Genomic DNA, 16,622 nt, shown 5'->3' with positions numbered 1-16,622 from the left:
TATTTGCTCAGATAATCAAGCTATCAGCTCTTAAGACTGTTTGAATTTATTGATTAATCATTCAGAGTCTCTCTGTACTTATGTAATAATGAAGCATATTTTCACTTATCCTGTGTTAATTTTTTTAAATTAAAAACATTTAAAGGCTAAATTGTATTTAGTGAGTTATGAAAAAATAAGCATTGCAAGATCATCCTTATTGACATCAGTAGTGTATTTCCATATATTAGCTACATTTGGAAAAGAAATGAGAACTCTGAACTGTGGAACAAGAAAACAACACAAACCATTATCAGTATATAGAAACTCTCCCTCCCCATCCCCTCATTTTCTGGTTTTTTTTTTTTTTGTTATTTGTAAATTAACGGGTTTTTTTTTTTTGTTCACCTTAGATTAGATTGGAGATCTCTGAGATATATAAAGCTAAGGAAATGCTTATGAATCATGGATTCATTAAATAACTTGTATGGTGTAGTTGCCTTTTTCAAAAACTTTCTAAGTGTATTATTAGGATCTCACTGTGTATTTAAATCTTTTAAAAAACATTGATGCCAGATGGATGCGGCATTTTAAAAAATGACATCCTTCTCTCTTCTTATCAAAAATTTCCAAGACCTATTTTATTCAGTCATAGAATCATAAAATATAAGAGCTAGAGGGGAGTTTAGAGAACACCTATCAAGTCCACATCCTCCTTTTGCAGATGAGTAAACTAAGGTCCATTAATATGAAGGTACTAGCCACAGGGTACAGATAAGTAGCAATAGAGATATAAAACCTGGGTTTCCTGACTCCCAGTTCAGTGCTACTTATACTATAATGTGCCTCTATTCCAAAAATATAAACTTTTTCTCAGAAGAAAGTACTTCCTATCCCTGATAGTCAGAGAAATATTGTTTGTTTTATTTAATGACCTATATATTTTTTCTTAGATCTGTAGTTATTTGCTAATAATTCAAACATCTAAGAAATGCTTTCATGGTATAGTGGAAAGATACTGAACTTGAGTTAAAGGACTTGAATTTGAATTCTGGCTTTGCCGTGTTATTTGTTTGACCAAACAAGTCACCTAATCTCTCAGGGCCTCGATTTCTTTATCTGCAATATTAGGGGGTTAGAGTAAATGATCCTTTTAAGATCCCTTGCAGCCTTAGATCTATATTCCTTTGCTATATTATATTCAACCTGAATGCATTGTCTTAGTCTCTATATCTTAATGACACTTGCAATTGGTTTGTTTGAAACAATTTATAAAAATTTAGTAAGGCAGAACTCCTTTATCCTTTGATCAAAATGCAGCATTTTTTTGACCTTATGAAATTTCACACCCGAACAAGTTTTAAAGACATACTGTATGTCATAGTCTGCCAACATCTGTTCCAACACTTCCACTGGCAGAGTCTGAAATAAAATACTGCACTCTTGGGGAGAAATCCTTTTTAGTGACTGACAGTCAACCCATCCATGAAATAAATATTAGCCTACATCTGTAAGTCTTTCTATAACTGATATGTTGGAAGTAGCTAGCTCAACTGACTTGGTAAAGTGGTATGAATTCATTTTCTCTTTGTAAAATAATTCTTCAGTTTTTAGACATGTTATTACCATGAAATGGAAGCTAATCTAAGTATTCTACGTGGTTTGTCTACATGATTTTCAACTTTAATGCAAAATGATGTGTAGTACATGCTTTAATAATACAATTAAATTAATGAAGGATGAAATTACTCCATTGTACAAGAGACTTTTTTTAACAATGTCTTTTTCCATGCTAAGTCCTATTGCTATTCTTAGAAATAATTTTATTCTATCTTTCTGGATATTTGAGTATCATATTTCAAATATTCATTTTTATGAGGAGAGATTGATTTTATATTTAAAGAATGAAGTTTTTTTGAATTTAAGAAGAAAAAACACAATCACCTTCACTAATACACGCACAATTTATACCCCACACACCAGTAATCAACATAATAAGAGAGGGAAAAAAGAAGAAAAAAAAATGTGAAGAACAAAAGCCAAAGATAGGGTTTTCTTTCTTCCTTTCAAAGGACCAGTCATCCAATCATATTAGTAGTCCATATGGAGGGTGATGCCAAATCTTTGTAGTTCATAGTGGATCTCCTAATGGAAGATGGTGAAGATGTACCAGAGCAACACCAAGAACATTAAAGCTATAGCACAGATGGTGACCCTTCTGTTACAGTCACTGAGAGATTTCTTCTCCCAATGTGAGGTGCTAGTGATAACCAGGAATAGCTTCAGAACTTCAAAGTCAACACAGGGCTACTTTTGGCACAGTCAACAATTTATCATTGAATCAGGATCATCTGTAGTAAAGTAGCTAAGAGGTCATAAGCCTCTTACATGTAATCAGTTAAGTTGATACTGAAGTTCTCCCTGTACTGCTACCTACTCAACATTTCTTGCACAGTTGCCAAAGCCTTGCCCCCTCGAAGAGTCGTATCAGAGGAGTGATACAAAATCTTTGTCCCCTTAGAGGCCTCTGTGGATGAACTGTACCCTTCTTCCACAGGGGCTAAATAAGGACTCTGTAAGTACATATATGGGCAGCTAAGCGGCTCAGTGGATAGAATGCCAGACCTGGCATCAGGAAGACTCATCTTCTTGAGTTCAGATATGGCCTCAGACACTCAGTAGCTGTGTGAACCTGAGTAAGACACTTAACCCACTTTGCCTTGGTTTCCTCATCTGTAAAATGAACTGGAGAAGGAAATGGCAAACCATTCCAGCATCTTTGCCAAGAAAACTCCAAATGGGGACATAAAGAGTCAGACACAACTGAAACAACAACAACAAGTACATATATAAGCTATGCTGAATAAATGTGTAAGGGGCTAAGTAAGGTTGGTCTGTCACCTGCGTCCTTGGACTCAAAAGTACTACCACCTTAACTAAGGGATCCTCTTTATTTCAAGTAAATACACACCCACCATAGTCATAGAGTGATAGTTTGACCTCCTTTATTCTGTTAGAAAGTGAGACATATCCCAACAATACTACCTTTTGGTCACTCAAGTCTTTTCTGGGAATACATTGTGTGAACAATTCCAGAGGCAAAGAAGCCTACTAGTTGAGGGAGAAGCCAAGCTATTTCTCCATTGTACACAGAACTCTTGGAGGGGGTAAGCATTTTGGGGCCAAGGCATCTCTGTGCTGAGTTTGGAAACCTCTTGCCGTGAGATGAGAGAGTGACATTTTCAAGTTAGGGACAGGCTGAGGGTCTCAGATTAGGTGGGCACATGGCATAGACCAGCATAAGGAGGCCAAGTAGGGCAGGAATAGTTGCCTTGTCCTTGGTGGGGATCATATCATCTTGTTCCCAATACAATACCAATCTCTAAAATTACAAAGTTCCTGAGAGGGTTAGCCTGAACTATGTCCAAAACTTACCAGGTAATCCTCCTGGAGACTGGATCCCAGAAACCATCTGTAGTAAAGTAGCTAAGAGGTCATAAGCCTTTTACATGTAATCAATTAAGTTGATACTGAAGTTCTCCCTGTACTACCTACTCAGCATTTCTAGCACAGTTGCCAAAGCCTTGCCCCCTCTGATTTGTCACAGATACAGTTTCTGGGAGGTTGGAATCTAATTTTGTCAGTCAGATACATAACAATGCAACTCATGATTAGTAAGTGTTAATTAACCTCTTGCCCCAAGATGGGATAGTGTTATCTTGCTAGTTGGGGACAAGTTGAGGACTGTGTTGGCTTTGTCCATAGCTAGAGGTATCATTTGATTTTGTGCCCATCACAACAGTAATCTCTAAAATATTTGAAAGTTCCCAGAGGTCCCCTTTACAATTTGCACAGGAGTCCTCATCTACTTTCTGCTTCTTTATTAAAACTGCTTTTCCTAAAATATCAGTTTTCAAAAAATTTTTTTTTTTAAGTTAGAGGTAGGGTGCAGTGGTTTTGTAATTTCATTGCTTTAGGGAGAGGAAAATTCTTCTACCAATGCAAATCGGTACCTGCTCTGCAACTTATAGTCTTAATGAGTTACTTGGAACACTGAGAGGTTAAGTGATTTTCCCAGGGGCATATAACCAGAGGCAGGACATAAATATAAGTCTTCAATCATCAATCAATCAAGAAGTATTTATTAAGCACTTCTTTTATATACCTAGACACTGTGCCAGGTGATGTAGATACACAGATAAAAAATGAAACAGTATCTACTTTGAAGGAGCATATATCCTAGTTGGGGGAACATACATATATAAGTACATATATAAGCAAATACTTAATAAATGTATAAAGGTAGAATCTCATTCTTTATCCCACCCATTTAAAAACTTTGTTAAGTTAGAACACTTCTTATTTGTATTAATTAACCACAAGGGTCTGTACTACTTTTCCTCTTCATCTTCCTCCACTCAATCAAAGCTAAATCATAGTGTGAAAGACTTGTTCACATCCTAAGGAGTTGATATAAAAGGAAGGAGCTATATCAAATCCAGATAGAGATTCTCAGAGTTTGGATTACTGAGGTTGGAGCAAACATGACCTTCCAGATTGCTTTTGAAGAGGAAAAGTAGGACTGAACTTTGTCAGAGAAGGGAGATATCAAGGAGCACGAGCAGCTCTACAGGCTTCTTGGAGTAGATGATGCAGAATGAGGAAAGTCCTCAGAAAGGGTTAGCTCTTTTCCTCAGCTTCTCCCAGTGCTTGTCTATAGACAAACTATAGACTATAATTTGCTGTTTCATTACCTAGATGTTTCTAGTAAACTAAATTTGCTTCAACCACAGAGAGGCCAGGGGTTAACAGAGATAGATATAAATGTAAAGTTAAGCAGAAAGTCTAAATGTTAGGAATTTTAACTGGGAGTTCTGAGTGAGTAAGACTGAACTCAGAACTTTTGTTTAAAATAAACTTCTGAAAGCTGATTGGGAGGGAACCAAGTGCACCTTAAGGACATTATATTGCCTTTCAGGCTTACAATGAATTCATTATTTTAAAGGGGGATTAAAATATGAAGAATAAATAGTAGATAGTTAAAATCATTCTAAGATTTTAGTTTTAGGATACAAGCAACTGGGAAGATTAGGAAAGGCTTCATATAGAGGGTAAGGTGTAAGTGTGTGAAGAAAGAGAGGAATCTGTGGAGCAAAACTAAGCAGGGTTTGCATTTTAGGAATGAGGGATGACAAATGCAAAGACAGGAGGTGGAATGACATGTATGAGGAACAGAGAGAAGGCTGATTTGGATGATTGCAGAGTGTAGGAGAACTAATGTATACTGAGTCTAGAAAGATAGGTGGAGACAGAGTTCTAAAAGGAATTAAAAACTAAGCAGGGGAGTTTATATTTTATCTTAGAAACAGTAGGGAGCAACTAGATTTTATTATGTAGGAGTGGAACATGGTCAGTTCTATACTTAAGGAATATTAGTTCTTTTAAAGAATTTCCTCTTCCAGCTTCCTGGATGATCTCCCAGCTGGAATGTGGAGAACCTCCATTACAAAGAGGAGTAGCCATCCCTATCACCTCAGGCCTTCCATCTTCTGCTGTGCAATTTCCTGCCTAATCTTCAGTCTTCAGAGGGAAGAGGAGTAGTGAAATGGGGCCTCCCATCTGACCATTTGCCTTCCATCTCATGTTCTAAGGGCTTTTTAAACTTTTTCCAATCCCAACGCCTTCAGTGCTTCTTAAATTTGGGTTGTAACCCACATCCAGCCTCCTCTAAGAAGAGTGGTGCCTTCTACTCGATGAACATTCTCACCTGTCATACTCTACACATGACAATGGTTCTTTACCATTGTAGGTCATTATCGTAACTCCATTTCCCATTGCCTACCATCTCATTACTTATTCCTGTCCCCCCTAACCTTCCCATTCTAAAGTTCCAACCAAATGCCACTCGTTCCTTCCCCTGTGCCCAAGCAACAAACTTCCCTTCATCCTAAATCTTTTCATCTCCCATGTCTTCCATCTTTTAGTTCTTACTGAAATGTGGCTCTCCACAGTGACACAGCCTTACTGGCCACCCTTTCTAGCACTAGCTGCATATTTGTTTATTTGCCTCAGCTCACTGGTCAAGGGAAAGGAGTTGAACTATTCCTTGTTCCCCATTGCTACCTCCAGATTTTCCCCCTATCCATGTCATTCACTAATCTCTTCTCCTTTGAGGTTCATGCCATTTGTATCTCTCACTGAATCAGAATTCTGGTAGCTGTTGTCTACAGACTTGCAAGTCACTCCCCTTCCTTCCTCCACAATGATTTCAGTACGTGACTCAAAATTTTTCTATTATTCCTAACTCCTGCCCTTATATTTAGGGACTTTAACATACATATTGACTCTTTCTCAAACATCCTTATCATTCAGTTCCTTAACCTATTCACTTCTCATTACCCACTCTTCCACACCACCTCAGCTATACAGTTTGGCATTCAAAGAGTTTTATAACCCAGTGCTCCCCTACCTTTCCAGTCATACATGTTCTAGTCCAAGGAATGTAATCTTACACCTAATTCTCCACCGTGTAGTCTTTGATGCAATCACATTGGCCTTCTCAGAGTTCCAAGAACAAGACACTCCATCTCTCAGTTGCTGGTATTTTCTCTTGCTGTCCCATATACTTTTTCTTCCTCTTCATCTTTGCCTCTTGGTTACCTTGGTTACTTCCCAGTTAAAATCCCATCTTCTTCAGGAAGCTTTTCCCAGCCTGTGGATGACTTGCTCCGAATTTAGCTAGACTTTACCTTATACAGCAGGTATAAGTCCATCAATCTTTGTTTCTACCATCTTTTTTTTTAAATTAATTAATTAATTTTTAGTTTTCAACATTCATTTCTACAAAATTTTGAGTTTCAGATTTTCTCCCCATCTCTCCCCTCCCCCCATGCCAAGTCGGCGTGCATTCTGAATATTCCTTCCCCTAATCTGCCCTGCCTTCTATCACCACCCCTTCTCTTATTCCCTTCCCCTTCTATTTTCCTGTAGGGCAGGATAGATTTCTATACCCCAATCCCTGTATATCTTATTTCCAAGTTGCATGTAAAAGCAATTTTTAACATTTGTTTTTAAAACTTTGGGTTCCATATTCTCTCCCTTCCTCCCTGTCCACCCACCCTCATTGAGAAAGCGAGCAACTTAATACAGGTTATACATTGTAGTCATGCAAAATACCTCCATAATAGACATGTTATGAAAAACTAACTATATTTCCTTTCATCCTATCCCACCCTCCATTTATTCTATTCTCTCCTTTGACCCTGTCCCTCTTCAAAAGTGTTTGCTTGTGATTATTCTCTCCCACTCTGCCATTATTTCTTGAAGTTACTTCCTCACCCCTCACTTCTTTCCATTCACATAGCCAGCACCCTAGTTCACACCCTCACCTGGATTATTACAACAGTCTTTTATCTGGTCTTCCTTCTTTGAGTTTTCCTACTACAATCCATCCTCCATGTAGCTAATATGATTTTTTTTTTAAAGCGTTCATTTAAAAACATTTTTTGAGTTCCAAATTCTTTTCCTCTTACCAGCCTCTCCCCATCCATTGAAAGGCAAGTAGTATGATAACTATCATACAGGTGATGTCATATAAAACATTTCCATATTAATAACTGATATGATCAGTGCAAATCTGACCATGTCTCTCCCCTATTTAATAAACTCCAGGGCTCTCTGTTGTTTATTGGATCAAAGAGAAATTCTTCTTTTTGGTATTTAAGGCCCTTCACAAGTTGACCTCAATCTATCTTTTTAGTCTTAGTTCTCTTTGAAGGCTTAGTTTTCTCCAAGGCCCAAGTGCCACTTTATATATGAAGCCTTACCTCTCCCTTCCCCCCAATTATTTTGTGTCTTTTATATACATACTTATACTTGTACATATATTCTCCTCAGGTAACCTTCTAAAGAGCAGGGACTCTTTCACTTTGTCGTTGTATCCTTAGGGCGTACTGTAGTAGGCTGTTAAAAGAGCTTGACCATTGAACTCTACTTAGTGTTCTGTTCTAGCTCTGTAGCACCTTATAGAACTTATACTCCACTGGCATAGTACTGGGGAACCCTGCACTACCTCTGTGCGAAGAAGAGGCACTGGCTAGGGTTGCACTAGAGGATATTGCTAGTAATTTCATATAATTTGACAAATATTAAATAAGGACCAACTCCACAGGGAGAACATAGGCCTATATCTCAAGAGGCTTGGAGATTTCAGAGGAAATGAAGAGTAATCCTTATAAATAGGGAATAGTACATAATCAAGCAGAGAGGGCTGGTGAAAAAATGAAAAACAGAAGGAGAAAAGAGAGGTTGCCTGTTTCAAAGTTTTATGGAGTACATTGCTCCTTTATTATAATAATGTTTCTGAACTATAATAAGGTCTTTCATTACAAGTTCAGCCTTTCTCATTCATTTGTTTTGTGCCTTGCTTCCTCTTTTACTAATTGCCTGCACAATAGCTTTTCAGCTAGGAAGTTTGTGTCATTTTTGACCAATTTGTTATTGTCTTTCTCTTTTCCCTGAATGCCCTAGAATCTATTACTATGGGTGTATTTTTAGAATTTAAAAAAAAGTGGCAGAGCTTATTGAGAGATGCCAGAACAGTTCATAGGATTTGAATCACCCGACTACCGTTAATCATTTCTTGTGAAAAGTTATCAATTAAAGTTTTCATTTGTGGAATGTGTTCCTGTTTGGTTTATTAAGAATTAAATATCCGAAGTAGACTATTGACAATCCTATGTTAAAAAAGTATTTTTCACCATTTCTTTAAGTTCATCAGTACATCTCCTAGTGGTCTTAGTTATATTCTTTTCCTTAGTTCTACATGTGGATTTTAAAGAATACAGATAAATTATATTGTTAGACAGTTAGCAAGGTTAGCAGGAACCTATGGAACTCAAAGGAGAATTCCTTTGTAAAAAATCCAGGTAGCTATCAAAACTTACATAGCCCATTTCATAATTGCCCAACAGACATTCCTTATTTCCTGCTTGACTTCAAGATTTCTTTTGGTCATGCGATACCAAATACCAAATATCTACCTCTCTATACATTGTTACTTTCTATAAAGAGATCACGAACCTCTGTCATACCATAACAATTTATCCAACATAACTTCCTCATCGTTAGTGGTTCATTTTAATAAAAATTCAATTTAGCTTTTAATGGTAATATAAACAAGGCATAAATTGTTAATTTAAGGAGGCAAAGTTTATTGTTCAATATTATGAAAGTCACTATATCCAACTTAAGTGCCTCAGTGTTGTGTCGAGGTGACTTTGGACCTGGAATGCAATGTCAGTGTATGCCAATCTCAGGTAGACCCTATGAAGCTTAAAAGGGTTTCAAGCATGGACTCAGTGACGGGTCCTCACTGGCAACTAGCATAGCTTTGTCAGATGGATTCATCACCAGATGGGTTACATGGTGATGCATTTTTCAATCACAGGACTCTCAAAAATTATCTAGTAAGTCACAGGAAATCGTAGTCTACATCAGTAGAGGAAGTACTTATACCAGTTTGATACTCATTTCCCTATAGATAGCTTTGATTTCTTTGTCTGAAAACTGCCTGTTCATTTCCTTTGACCATTCTTCAATTGGGGAATTAGAATTTCCAAAACAAAAATTCTTGTTTCTTATAAGTTTGACTCAGTTCTCTACATATTTGTGAAATGAAGCCTCAGTTTTCTGTTTTCCTTCTAATCTTGGCCTCATTGGTTTTGTTTGTGCCAAAGCCTTTCATTTAATGCAAAGAAATTATCTATTTTCTAGCCCACAGTCCTCTATCATATTTGGTCATTTTTTCTTCCCTTATTCATAGATCTGAGAGATGAAATATTCTGTACTTCCCTAATTTGCTTATGGTGTCACCATTTATGTCCAAATCATGTATCCATTTTGATACTGTCTTGGTAAACTGTGTGAGATATTGGTCTATACCTAGTTTCTGCCAAATTGTTTTCCAGTTTTCCCAGTAATTTTTGTCAAATAATGAGTTCTTGTTCCAAAAGCTTAGATCTTTGGGTTTATCAAATACTAGGTTACTATTGTCATTTACTACTGTGTGTTATGTACCTAATCTATTCCATTGATTCACCACCCTATGTCTTGGCCAATAACAGATTGTTTTGATGATCACCACTTTGTAATACAGTTTGAGATCTGGTACTGGTAGGCCACCTTTGTTCATATCTATATATATATGTTTTATCTATTCTCTTGATATTCTTGACCTTTTGTTCTTCCAGATGAATTTTGTTACTATTTTTTTCTAGCTCTATAAAATAATTTTTTTTGGCACTTTGATTGGTATGGCACTAAATAAGAAAATTAATTTAGTTAGAATTGCCACTTTAATTATATTGGCTCAGCCTGTCCATAAGCAATTAATATTTTTCTAATTGTTAGAGCTGAATGTATTTGTTTGAAGTGTTTTGTAATTGTGTTCATGTAGTTCCTGGGTTTGTCTTGGCAGTTAGACTCCCAAGTATTTTATATTGTCTACAGTTATTTTAAATGGAATTTCTCTTTCTGTCTCTTGCTGTTGGCCTTTGTTGGTCATATAAAGGAACACTGATGATTTATGTGGGTTTCTTTTATATCCTGCATCTTTGCTGAGGTTGTTAACTATTTCAATTCGTATTTTAATTTATTCTCTAGGATTCTCCAGGTATATCATCATATTCTCTACAAAGAATGCTAGTTTTGTTTCCTTATTGCCTATTCAAATTCCTTCAATTTCTTCTCTTATTGCTATAGCTAGTATTTTTAGTACAGTATTGAATAATGGTGGTGATAATGGGCATCCTTACTTCACTGCTGATCTTATTTGGAAAGCTTCTAGCTTATCACCATTACAGTTAGTATTTGTGGATGGTTTTCAATAGATACTACTTATCATTTTAAGGAAAACTCCATTGATTTTTATGCTTTCTTATGTTTTTAATAGGAAAGAGTGTTATATTCTGTGAAAACTTTTTCTGCATATATTCAGATAATCATATGATTTTTGTTGGTTTTGTTATTGATATAGTCAATTATGCTGATTATTTTCTTCATACTGAATCAGTCCTGCATTTCTGGCATAAATCCCACTTGTTCATAGTTCATGATCTTTTTTGATAGGTTACTGTAATCTCCTTGTTAGTATTTTATTTAAATTTTTTTGCATCAGCATTCATTAGGGAAATCGGTCTGTAGTTTGTTTCCTAGTTTTCCTCTTCATGGTTTAGATATGAGCACCACATTTGTATTGTAAAAGGAATTTGGTGTGAGATTCCTTCTTTGTTTCTTTTTCCAAATAACTTATATAGTGTTATAATTAATTGTTCTTTCAATGTTTGGTAGAATTTACTTGTGAATCCATCTGATCCTTGGGATTTTTTTCTTAGGGAGCTCATTGGTGGCCTATTCAATTTCTTTTTCTAAGATGGGGTTATTTAAGTATTCAATTTCCTCTTCTTTTAATCTCTGTAATTTATGATTTTATAAGTATTCATTCATTTCACTTTAAAATTGTTAGATTTATTGGCATATATTTAGGCAAAATAACTTCTAATAATTTCTCAAATTTCTGCATTAGTGGTGAGTTCATCCTTTTCATTTTTGATACTGGTAATTTGGTTTTCTTTTCTTTTTTTTAAATCAAGTTAACCAATGGTTTATCTTTTATTGTTTTTTTTTTCCCTCCATAAAATCAGCTGCTGGTTTTATTTATTAGTTCAATGTTTTTCTTTTCTTTTTTTTTTTCATGAGGCAATCGGGTTAAGTGACTTGCCCAAGGTCACACAGCTAGTATGTGTCAAGTGTTAGGTCTGAGGCCAGATTTGAACTCAGGTCCTCCTGACTTCAGGGCCGATGCTCTATCCACTTCGCCACCTAGCTGCCCCCTCAATGTTTTTCTTGCTTTCAATATTATTAATCTCTTCTTTAGTTTTCAGGATTTCTAATTTGTTGTTCAATTGTTTTAATTTGTTCTTTTCTGCTTTTTCTTTTTTTTTGGTCCGTTTCATGCCCAATTCATTTATCTGCTCTTCCTCCATTTTATTGATGTAAGTATTTAGGGATATAAATTTTCCCCTAAGTACTGCTTTGGCTGTATCCTATAAATACTGATATGTTATCCCATTTTTGTCATTCTCTTTAATGAAATTATTGATTATATCTGTGATTTGTTCTTTGATCCACTCTAGGATTAGATTATTTTATTTCCAATTAATTTTTAATCTATTTTCCATGGTCCTTTATTGTATGTAATTTTTATTGAGTTATTATCTGAGAAGGATGCATTTAATATTTCAGCTTTTCTGCATTTGGTCATGAGGTTCTATGCCATAATACATGATCAGTTTTTGTCAAGATGCCATGTGAAGAAGCTGAGAAAAAGATATACTACTTTCTTTTACCATTTAGTTTTCTCCAGAGATCTTATCATATCTAACTTTTCTGAAATTCTGTTAATTTCCTTAAATTCTTTTTTGTTTAGTTTTTTGGTTAGATTTATTTAGTTCTGAGAGGGGAAAGTTGAGGTCACCCAGTAGTATACTTTCACGTTCTATTCTAACTCATTTAACTTTTCCTTTAAGAATTTAGATTCTGTGTGTGTGTGTGTGTGTGTGTGTGTGTGTGTATTAGATTTATGCTTGCTTTTGTTTTGTCTAAGACCATGATTGCTACCCCTGCTTTTTTTTTCTTTACTTCAGTTGAAGCACAATAGATTGTGCTCTAGTCCCATATTTTTACTCTGTTCGTGTCTCTCAGTTTCAAGTATACTTCTTACAAACAACTTATTGTTGGATTCTAGTTTTTAATCCATTCTGCTATCTGCTTCTGTTTTATGGGTGACTTCATCTAATTTGCATTCACAGTTATGATTATAGTATGATTATATTATTCACAGTTAAGAAACTGTGTATTTCGCTCTCTGATATTGTCCTCAATTTAGCCTTTTCTCATACTTTTTTTAAACTCTCTATCCTCAAAGTCTGTTTTGCTTCTGACCCTTGCCTCCCTTAATCCACCATTCCTTTTATCTGCCTTCCCCCTTTTCTTATCACTTTCCTTTCCTTTTTCCCTGTGGGGTAAGATAGGTTTTTACACTCACCTAAGTGTGTATGTTATTCCCTCTTTGACCGAATTCCATTTAGACTAAAGTTCAAGTTTTGTCTGCCACCTTCCATCTTCCCCTCCACTGTAAAAGCTCTTCTTTTCATGCTTTTATGTGAGATAATTTTCCTCATTCTACCTCTCCCTTCCCCCCTTCTCCCAGTGGATACCTCTTTCTCACACCTTAATTTTATTTTTTGGAAATCATTCCATCATAATCAACTCACACCCATGCCCTCTATCTATAAATACTCCTAACTGCCCTAATAATAATAAAACTTTTAGGAATTATGAATATCATCTTCCTATATGAGAATGCAAACAGTTTAACCTTGTTGAATCCTTTATGATTTCTCTTTCATGTTTCCTTTTTTCTGCTTCTGTTGAGTCTTCTGTTTGAATGTCAAATTTTTCTATTCAGAACTGGTCTTTTAATCAGGAATGCTTGAAAGTCCTCTATTTCATTAAATATCCATTTCCCCCTTTTTCCACTGAAGGATTATAATCAGTTTTGCTGGGTAGATGATTCTTGGTGGTAATCTTAGCTCCTTTGCCCTCCAGAATATCATATCCTAAGCCTTCCATTCCTTTAATGTAGAAGCTATTAAATTTAAGTTATCTTGACTGTGGCTCTATGATATTTGAATTATTTCTTTCTAGCTGTTTGCAATATTTTCTCCTTGACCTGTGAGCTCTGAAATTTGGCTATAATATTCCTGGAAGTTTTAATTTTGGGATCTTTTTCAGGAAGGGATTGGTGAATTCTTTCAACTTCCACTCTACCCTTTGGTTCTAGGATATCAGGGCAGTTTTCCTTGATAATTTCTTGAAAGATGCTCTCTAGGCTCTTTTTTTGTTGTTTATGGTAGTGCAATAATTATTAAGTTATCTCTTCTCAATCTGCTTTCCAGTCAGTTGTTTTTCCAATATTTCACATTTTTTCTATTTTTTTCACTCTTTTGATTTTGTTTTGTTGTTTCTTGATGTCTTGTAGAGTCATCAGTTTCCAGATTCCAATTTTTGTGAAATTATTTTCTAACATCAATTTTTTTTGGAGGGGGGGAACGCTAGACAATGGGGTTAAGTGACTTGCCCAAGGTCACACAGCTAGTAAGTGTTAAGTGTCTGAGGTCAGATTTGAACTCAGGTCCTCCTAACTCCAAGGCCGGTGCTCTATGTACTGCACCACCTAGCTGCCCCTGGAATTATTTTCCTAAGTGAACTTCTGTATCTTTTTTCTATTTGGCTAATTCTACTTTGTAAGGAGTTCTTTTCTTCAGTGGATTTTTGTACATCTTTTTCCATGTGGCCAGTTCTGCTTGTTTTTTGGTTTTTGTATTGTTTTTGTTTTTGTTTTGTGAGGCAGTTGGGGTTAAGTGACTTGCCCAGGGTCACACAGCTAGTTAAGTGTCAACTGTTTGGTCTGAGGCCGGATTTGAACTCAGGTCCTCCTGACTTCAGGGCCGGATGCTCTATCCACTGCGCCACCTAACTGCCCCCCCTTTTCTTTTGTCTCGGAAATGGGGTTAAGTGACTTGCCCAGGGTCCCACAGCTGGTAAGTGTCAAGTATCTAAAGCTGGATTTGAACTCAGGACCTCCTGACTCCAGGGCTGGTGCTCTATCTACTGTGCCACCTAACTGCCTCACCAATTCTGCTTTTTAAGGAGTTTTCTTCAGTAGATTTTTATGCCTCTTTTACCATTTGGCCAGTTTCATTTTTTTAAGGTGTTACTTTTTTCATTATTTTTTTGTGTTTCTTTTCCCAATCTGTTGATTCTCTTTTCATAATTTTTTTTTGCATCACTCTCATTTCTTTTCCCAATTTTTCCTTTACCTCTCTTATTTGATTTTTAAAATCTTTTTTGAGGTCTCTCAGGAACTTTTTGGGGGAACTTGTTTTCATTTCACATTTTTCTTTGAGGTTTTGCAGTAGCTGTTTTGACTTCATTGTCTTTTTCTGAGTTTGTGTCTTGATTTTCCCTGTCACCATAGTAACTTTCTTTGATCAGGTTCTTTTTTATTGTTGTTGTTGTTCGCTCATTTTCCCAATCTATTTCTTTACTTTTAACTTTATGTCAAAGTTGGGCTCTGCTCTTGCTGTCAGAGCTATTTCTCGGGATCTGTATGTTTTTGGTTCTTCCAAGGCATTGTGATCTAAGGAGAGGTGTGGTCACTACTCTCCTGGCCTACATTCTGGTCTGTGAGTAATCACAACTCTTCTTCTCTGCCCTGGCACTGTGACCAGGGTCCTTGCTCCCCTGTGGCCACAAGTGTTATTGCTTCTTATGTACCTGAAAATGTAACTCAGGCCCCTATCTTCCTGTGGCCACAGGCACTAGTACCTCTTTCTGCCTTGGACCTGAGACCAGAGCCCTGCCTCCCTTGTGAGCAATTACAAGCACCCTAGAACTGTGATTAGGTTCTCTGCTTGCAAGTACCAGTACACTACTATTCTTTGGAACTGTGTTAAGGGCAATACAACAGAGTCCTGTACCCAGTACTAGCAAATAGTCCCCTGTAATAGCCTTCTGACCAGTTGTCCTACCACTTTACTGTCTGTGGGCTAAGAACTCCCACAGTTTCTGCCACCACTGACACAGCTGCCTTCTAATCTTCTATTGGATTCCCTGGCCACAGCCTGGGCTTCTCTGTGCTTCAGGCCACCACCACTCCAGTGAGACAGACCTTTCCTGACCTTTCCTGCCCACCTCCTAAGTTGTCTTGGGCTGGAAAATTGTTTCACCCTAGCCTTTTGTTGGTTTTGCTGCTCTAGAATTCCATTTGAAGCATTATTTTAAAGTTGTTTGGAGGGGAATTTGGAGGAGCTCAGGTGTGTTCCTGCCTTTACTCTGCCATCTTGGCTCCACTCTGGTTTATTCATTTTTCTAACCTATTTTCTGAATTTAGACCAGGATCTTCATACTTCTGGAGGGAAGGTCTAGACTAGCCCTGCTACCATTTTTTTGAAGTGTTGTGTTATTCCAGGATGTTGAGGACACCTCAGATTGAGAAACTACAAGCTTTCAGTGCTCCCAAAATAGACTGATCCAGGATAAAGTCTTGATTACTCCCTCCTCATCTCCCCCACCCCCCAAGCTCTGCATTCCTAATCTGGGTTTAGGTTTGAGCTATGGTAGATTGCTGTAGGGAGAAGCCATTATCATTTAGGTATAAAGCTCTGCTGGTTTGCAGTGACAGAACTGCAGGCTCCCCTTTGATCTGGGATTTCTCTTCTGGTTATTCTTCCACAGACCAAGATTCATGCCAAAATTGAAACCCTACTCTGCTCTGCAGCATCCAAGCCACATTGATTTTGCTTACTTTTGAACTTACGTCTTTTCCATTACACAGCCTATAGGGAGTGCCACCACTCCTTATTCTATAATGCCACCCCTGCCTATGGATCACCTTCTCAGTCTGCCTTGAATCTGTGACCCACATCTGGGAAGTGAGTGAAAAAGGTGACAGTTTTTGGTACCTGTTCTGATGCTGTTATGGGTTTGGGACCTTTTCTTCCTCTGGTGTGTAGTCTCTG

The 16,622-nt window shown here is 36.8% G+C and overlaps 1 protein-coding gene across 2 annotated transcripts in view; it reads left to right on the top strand.

Moving 5' to 3' along the window:
* LOC114049643 (RAC-gamma serine/threonine-protein kinase) overlaps positions 1 to 16,622 on the top strand; it is a 362,981-nt gene that overhangs the window by 175,036 nt on the left and 171,323 nt on the right. The gene's annotated exons all lie outside the window — the stretch shown is intronic.

Source organism: Vombatus ursinus, unplaced genomic scaffold (genome assembly GCF_900497805.2).
Source record: "Vombatus ursinus unplaced genomic scaffold, bare-nosed wombat genome assembly UNPS02014798.1, whole genome shotgun sequence".
Taxonomy (NCBI): Eukaryota; Metazoa; Chordata; class Mammalia; order Diprotodontia; family Vombatidae; genus Vombatus; species Vombatus ursinus.
The sequence above is the reverse complement of the archived record's forward strand: the minus strand, read 5'-3'. Positions and strand labels throughout refer to the sequence as shown.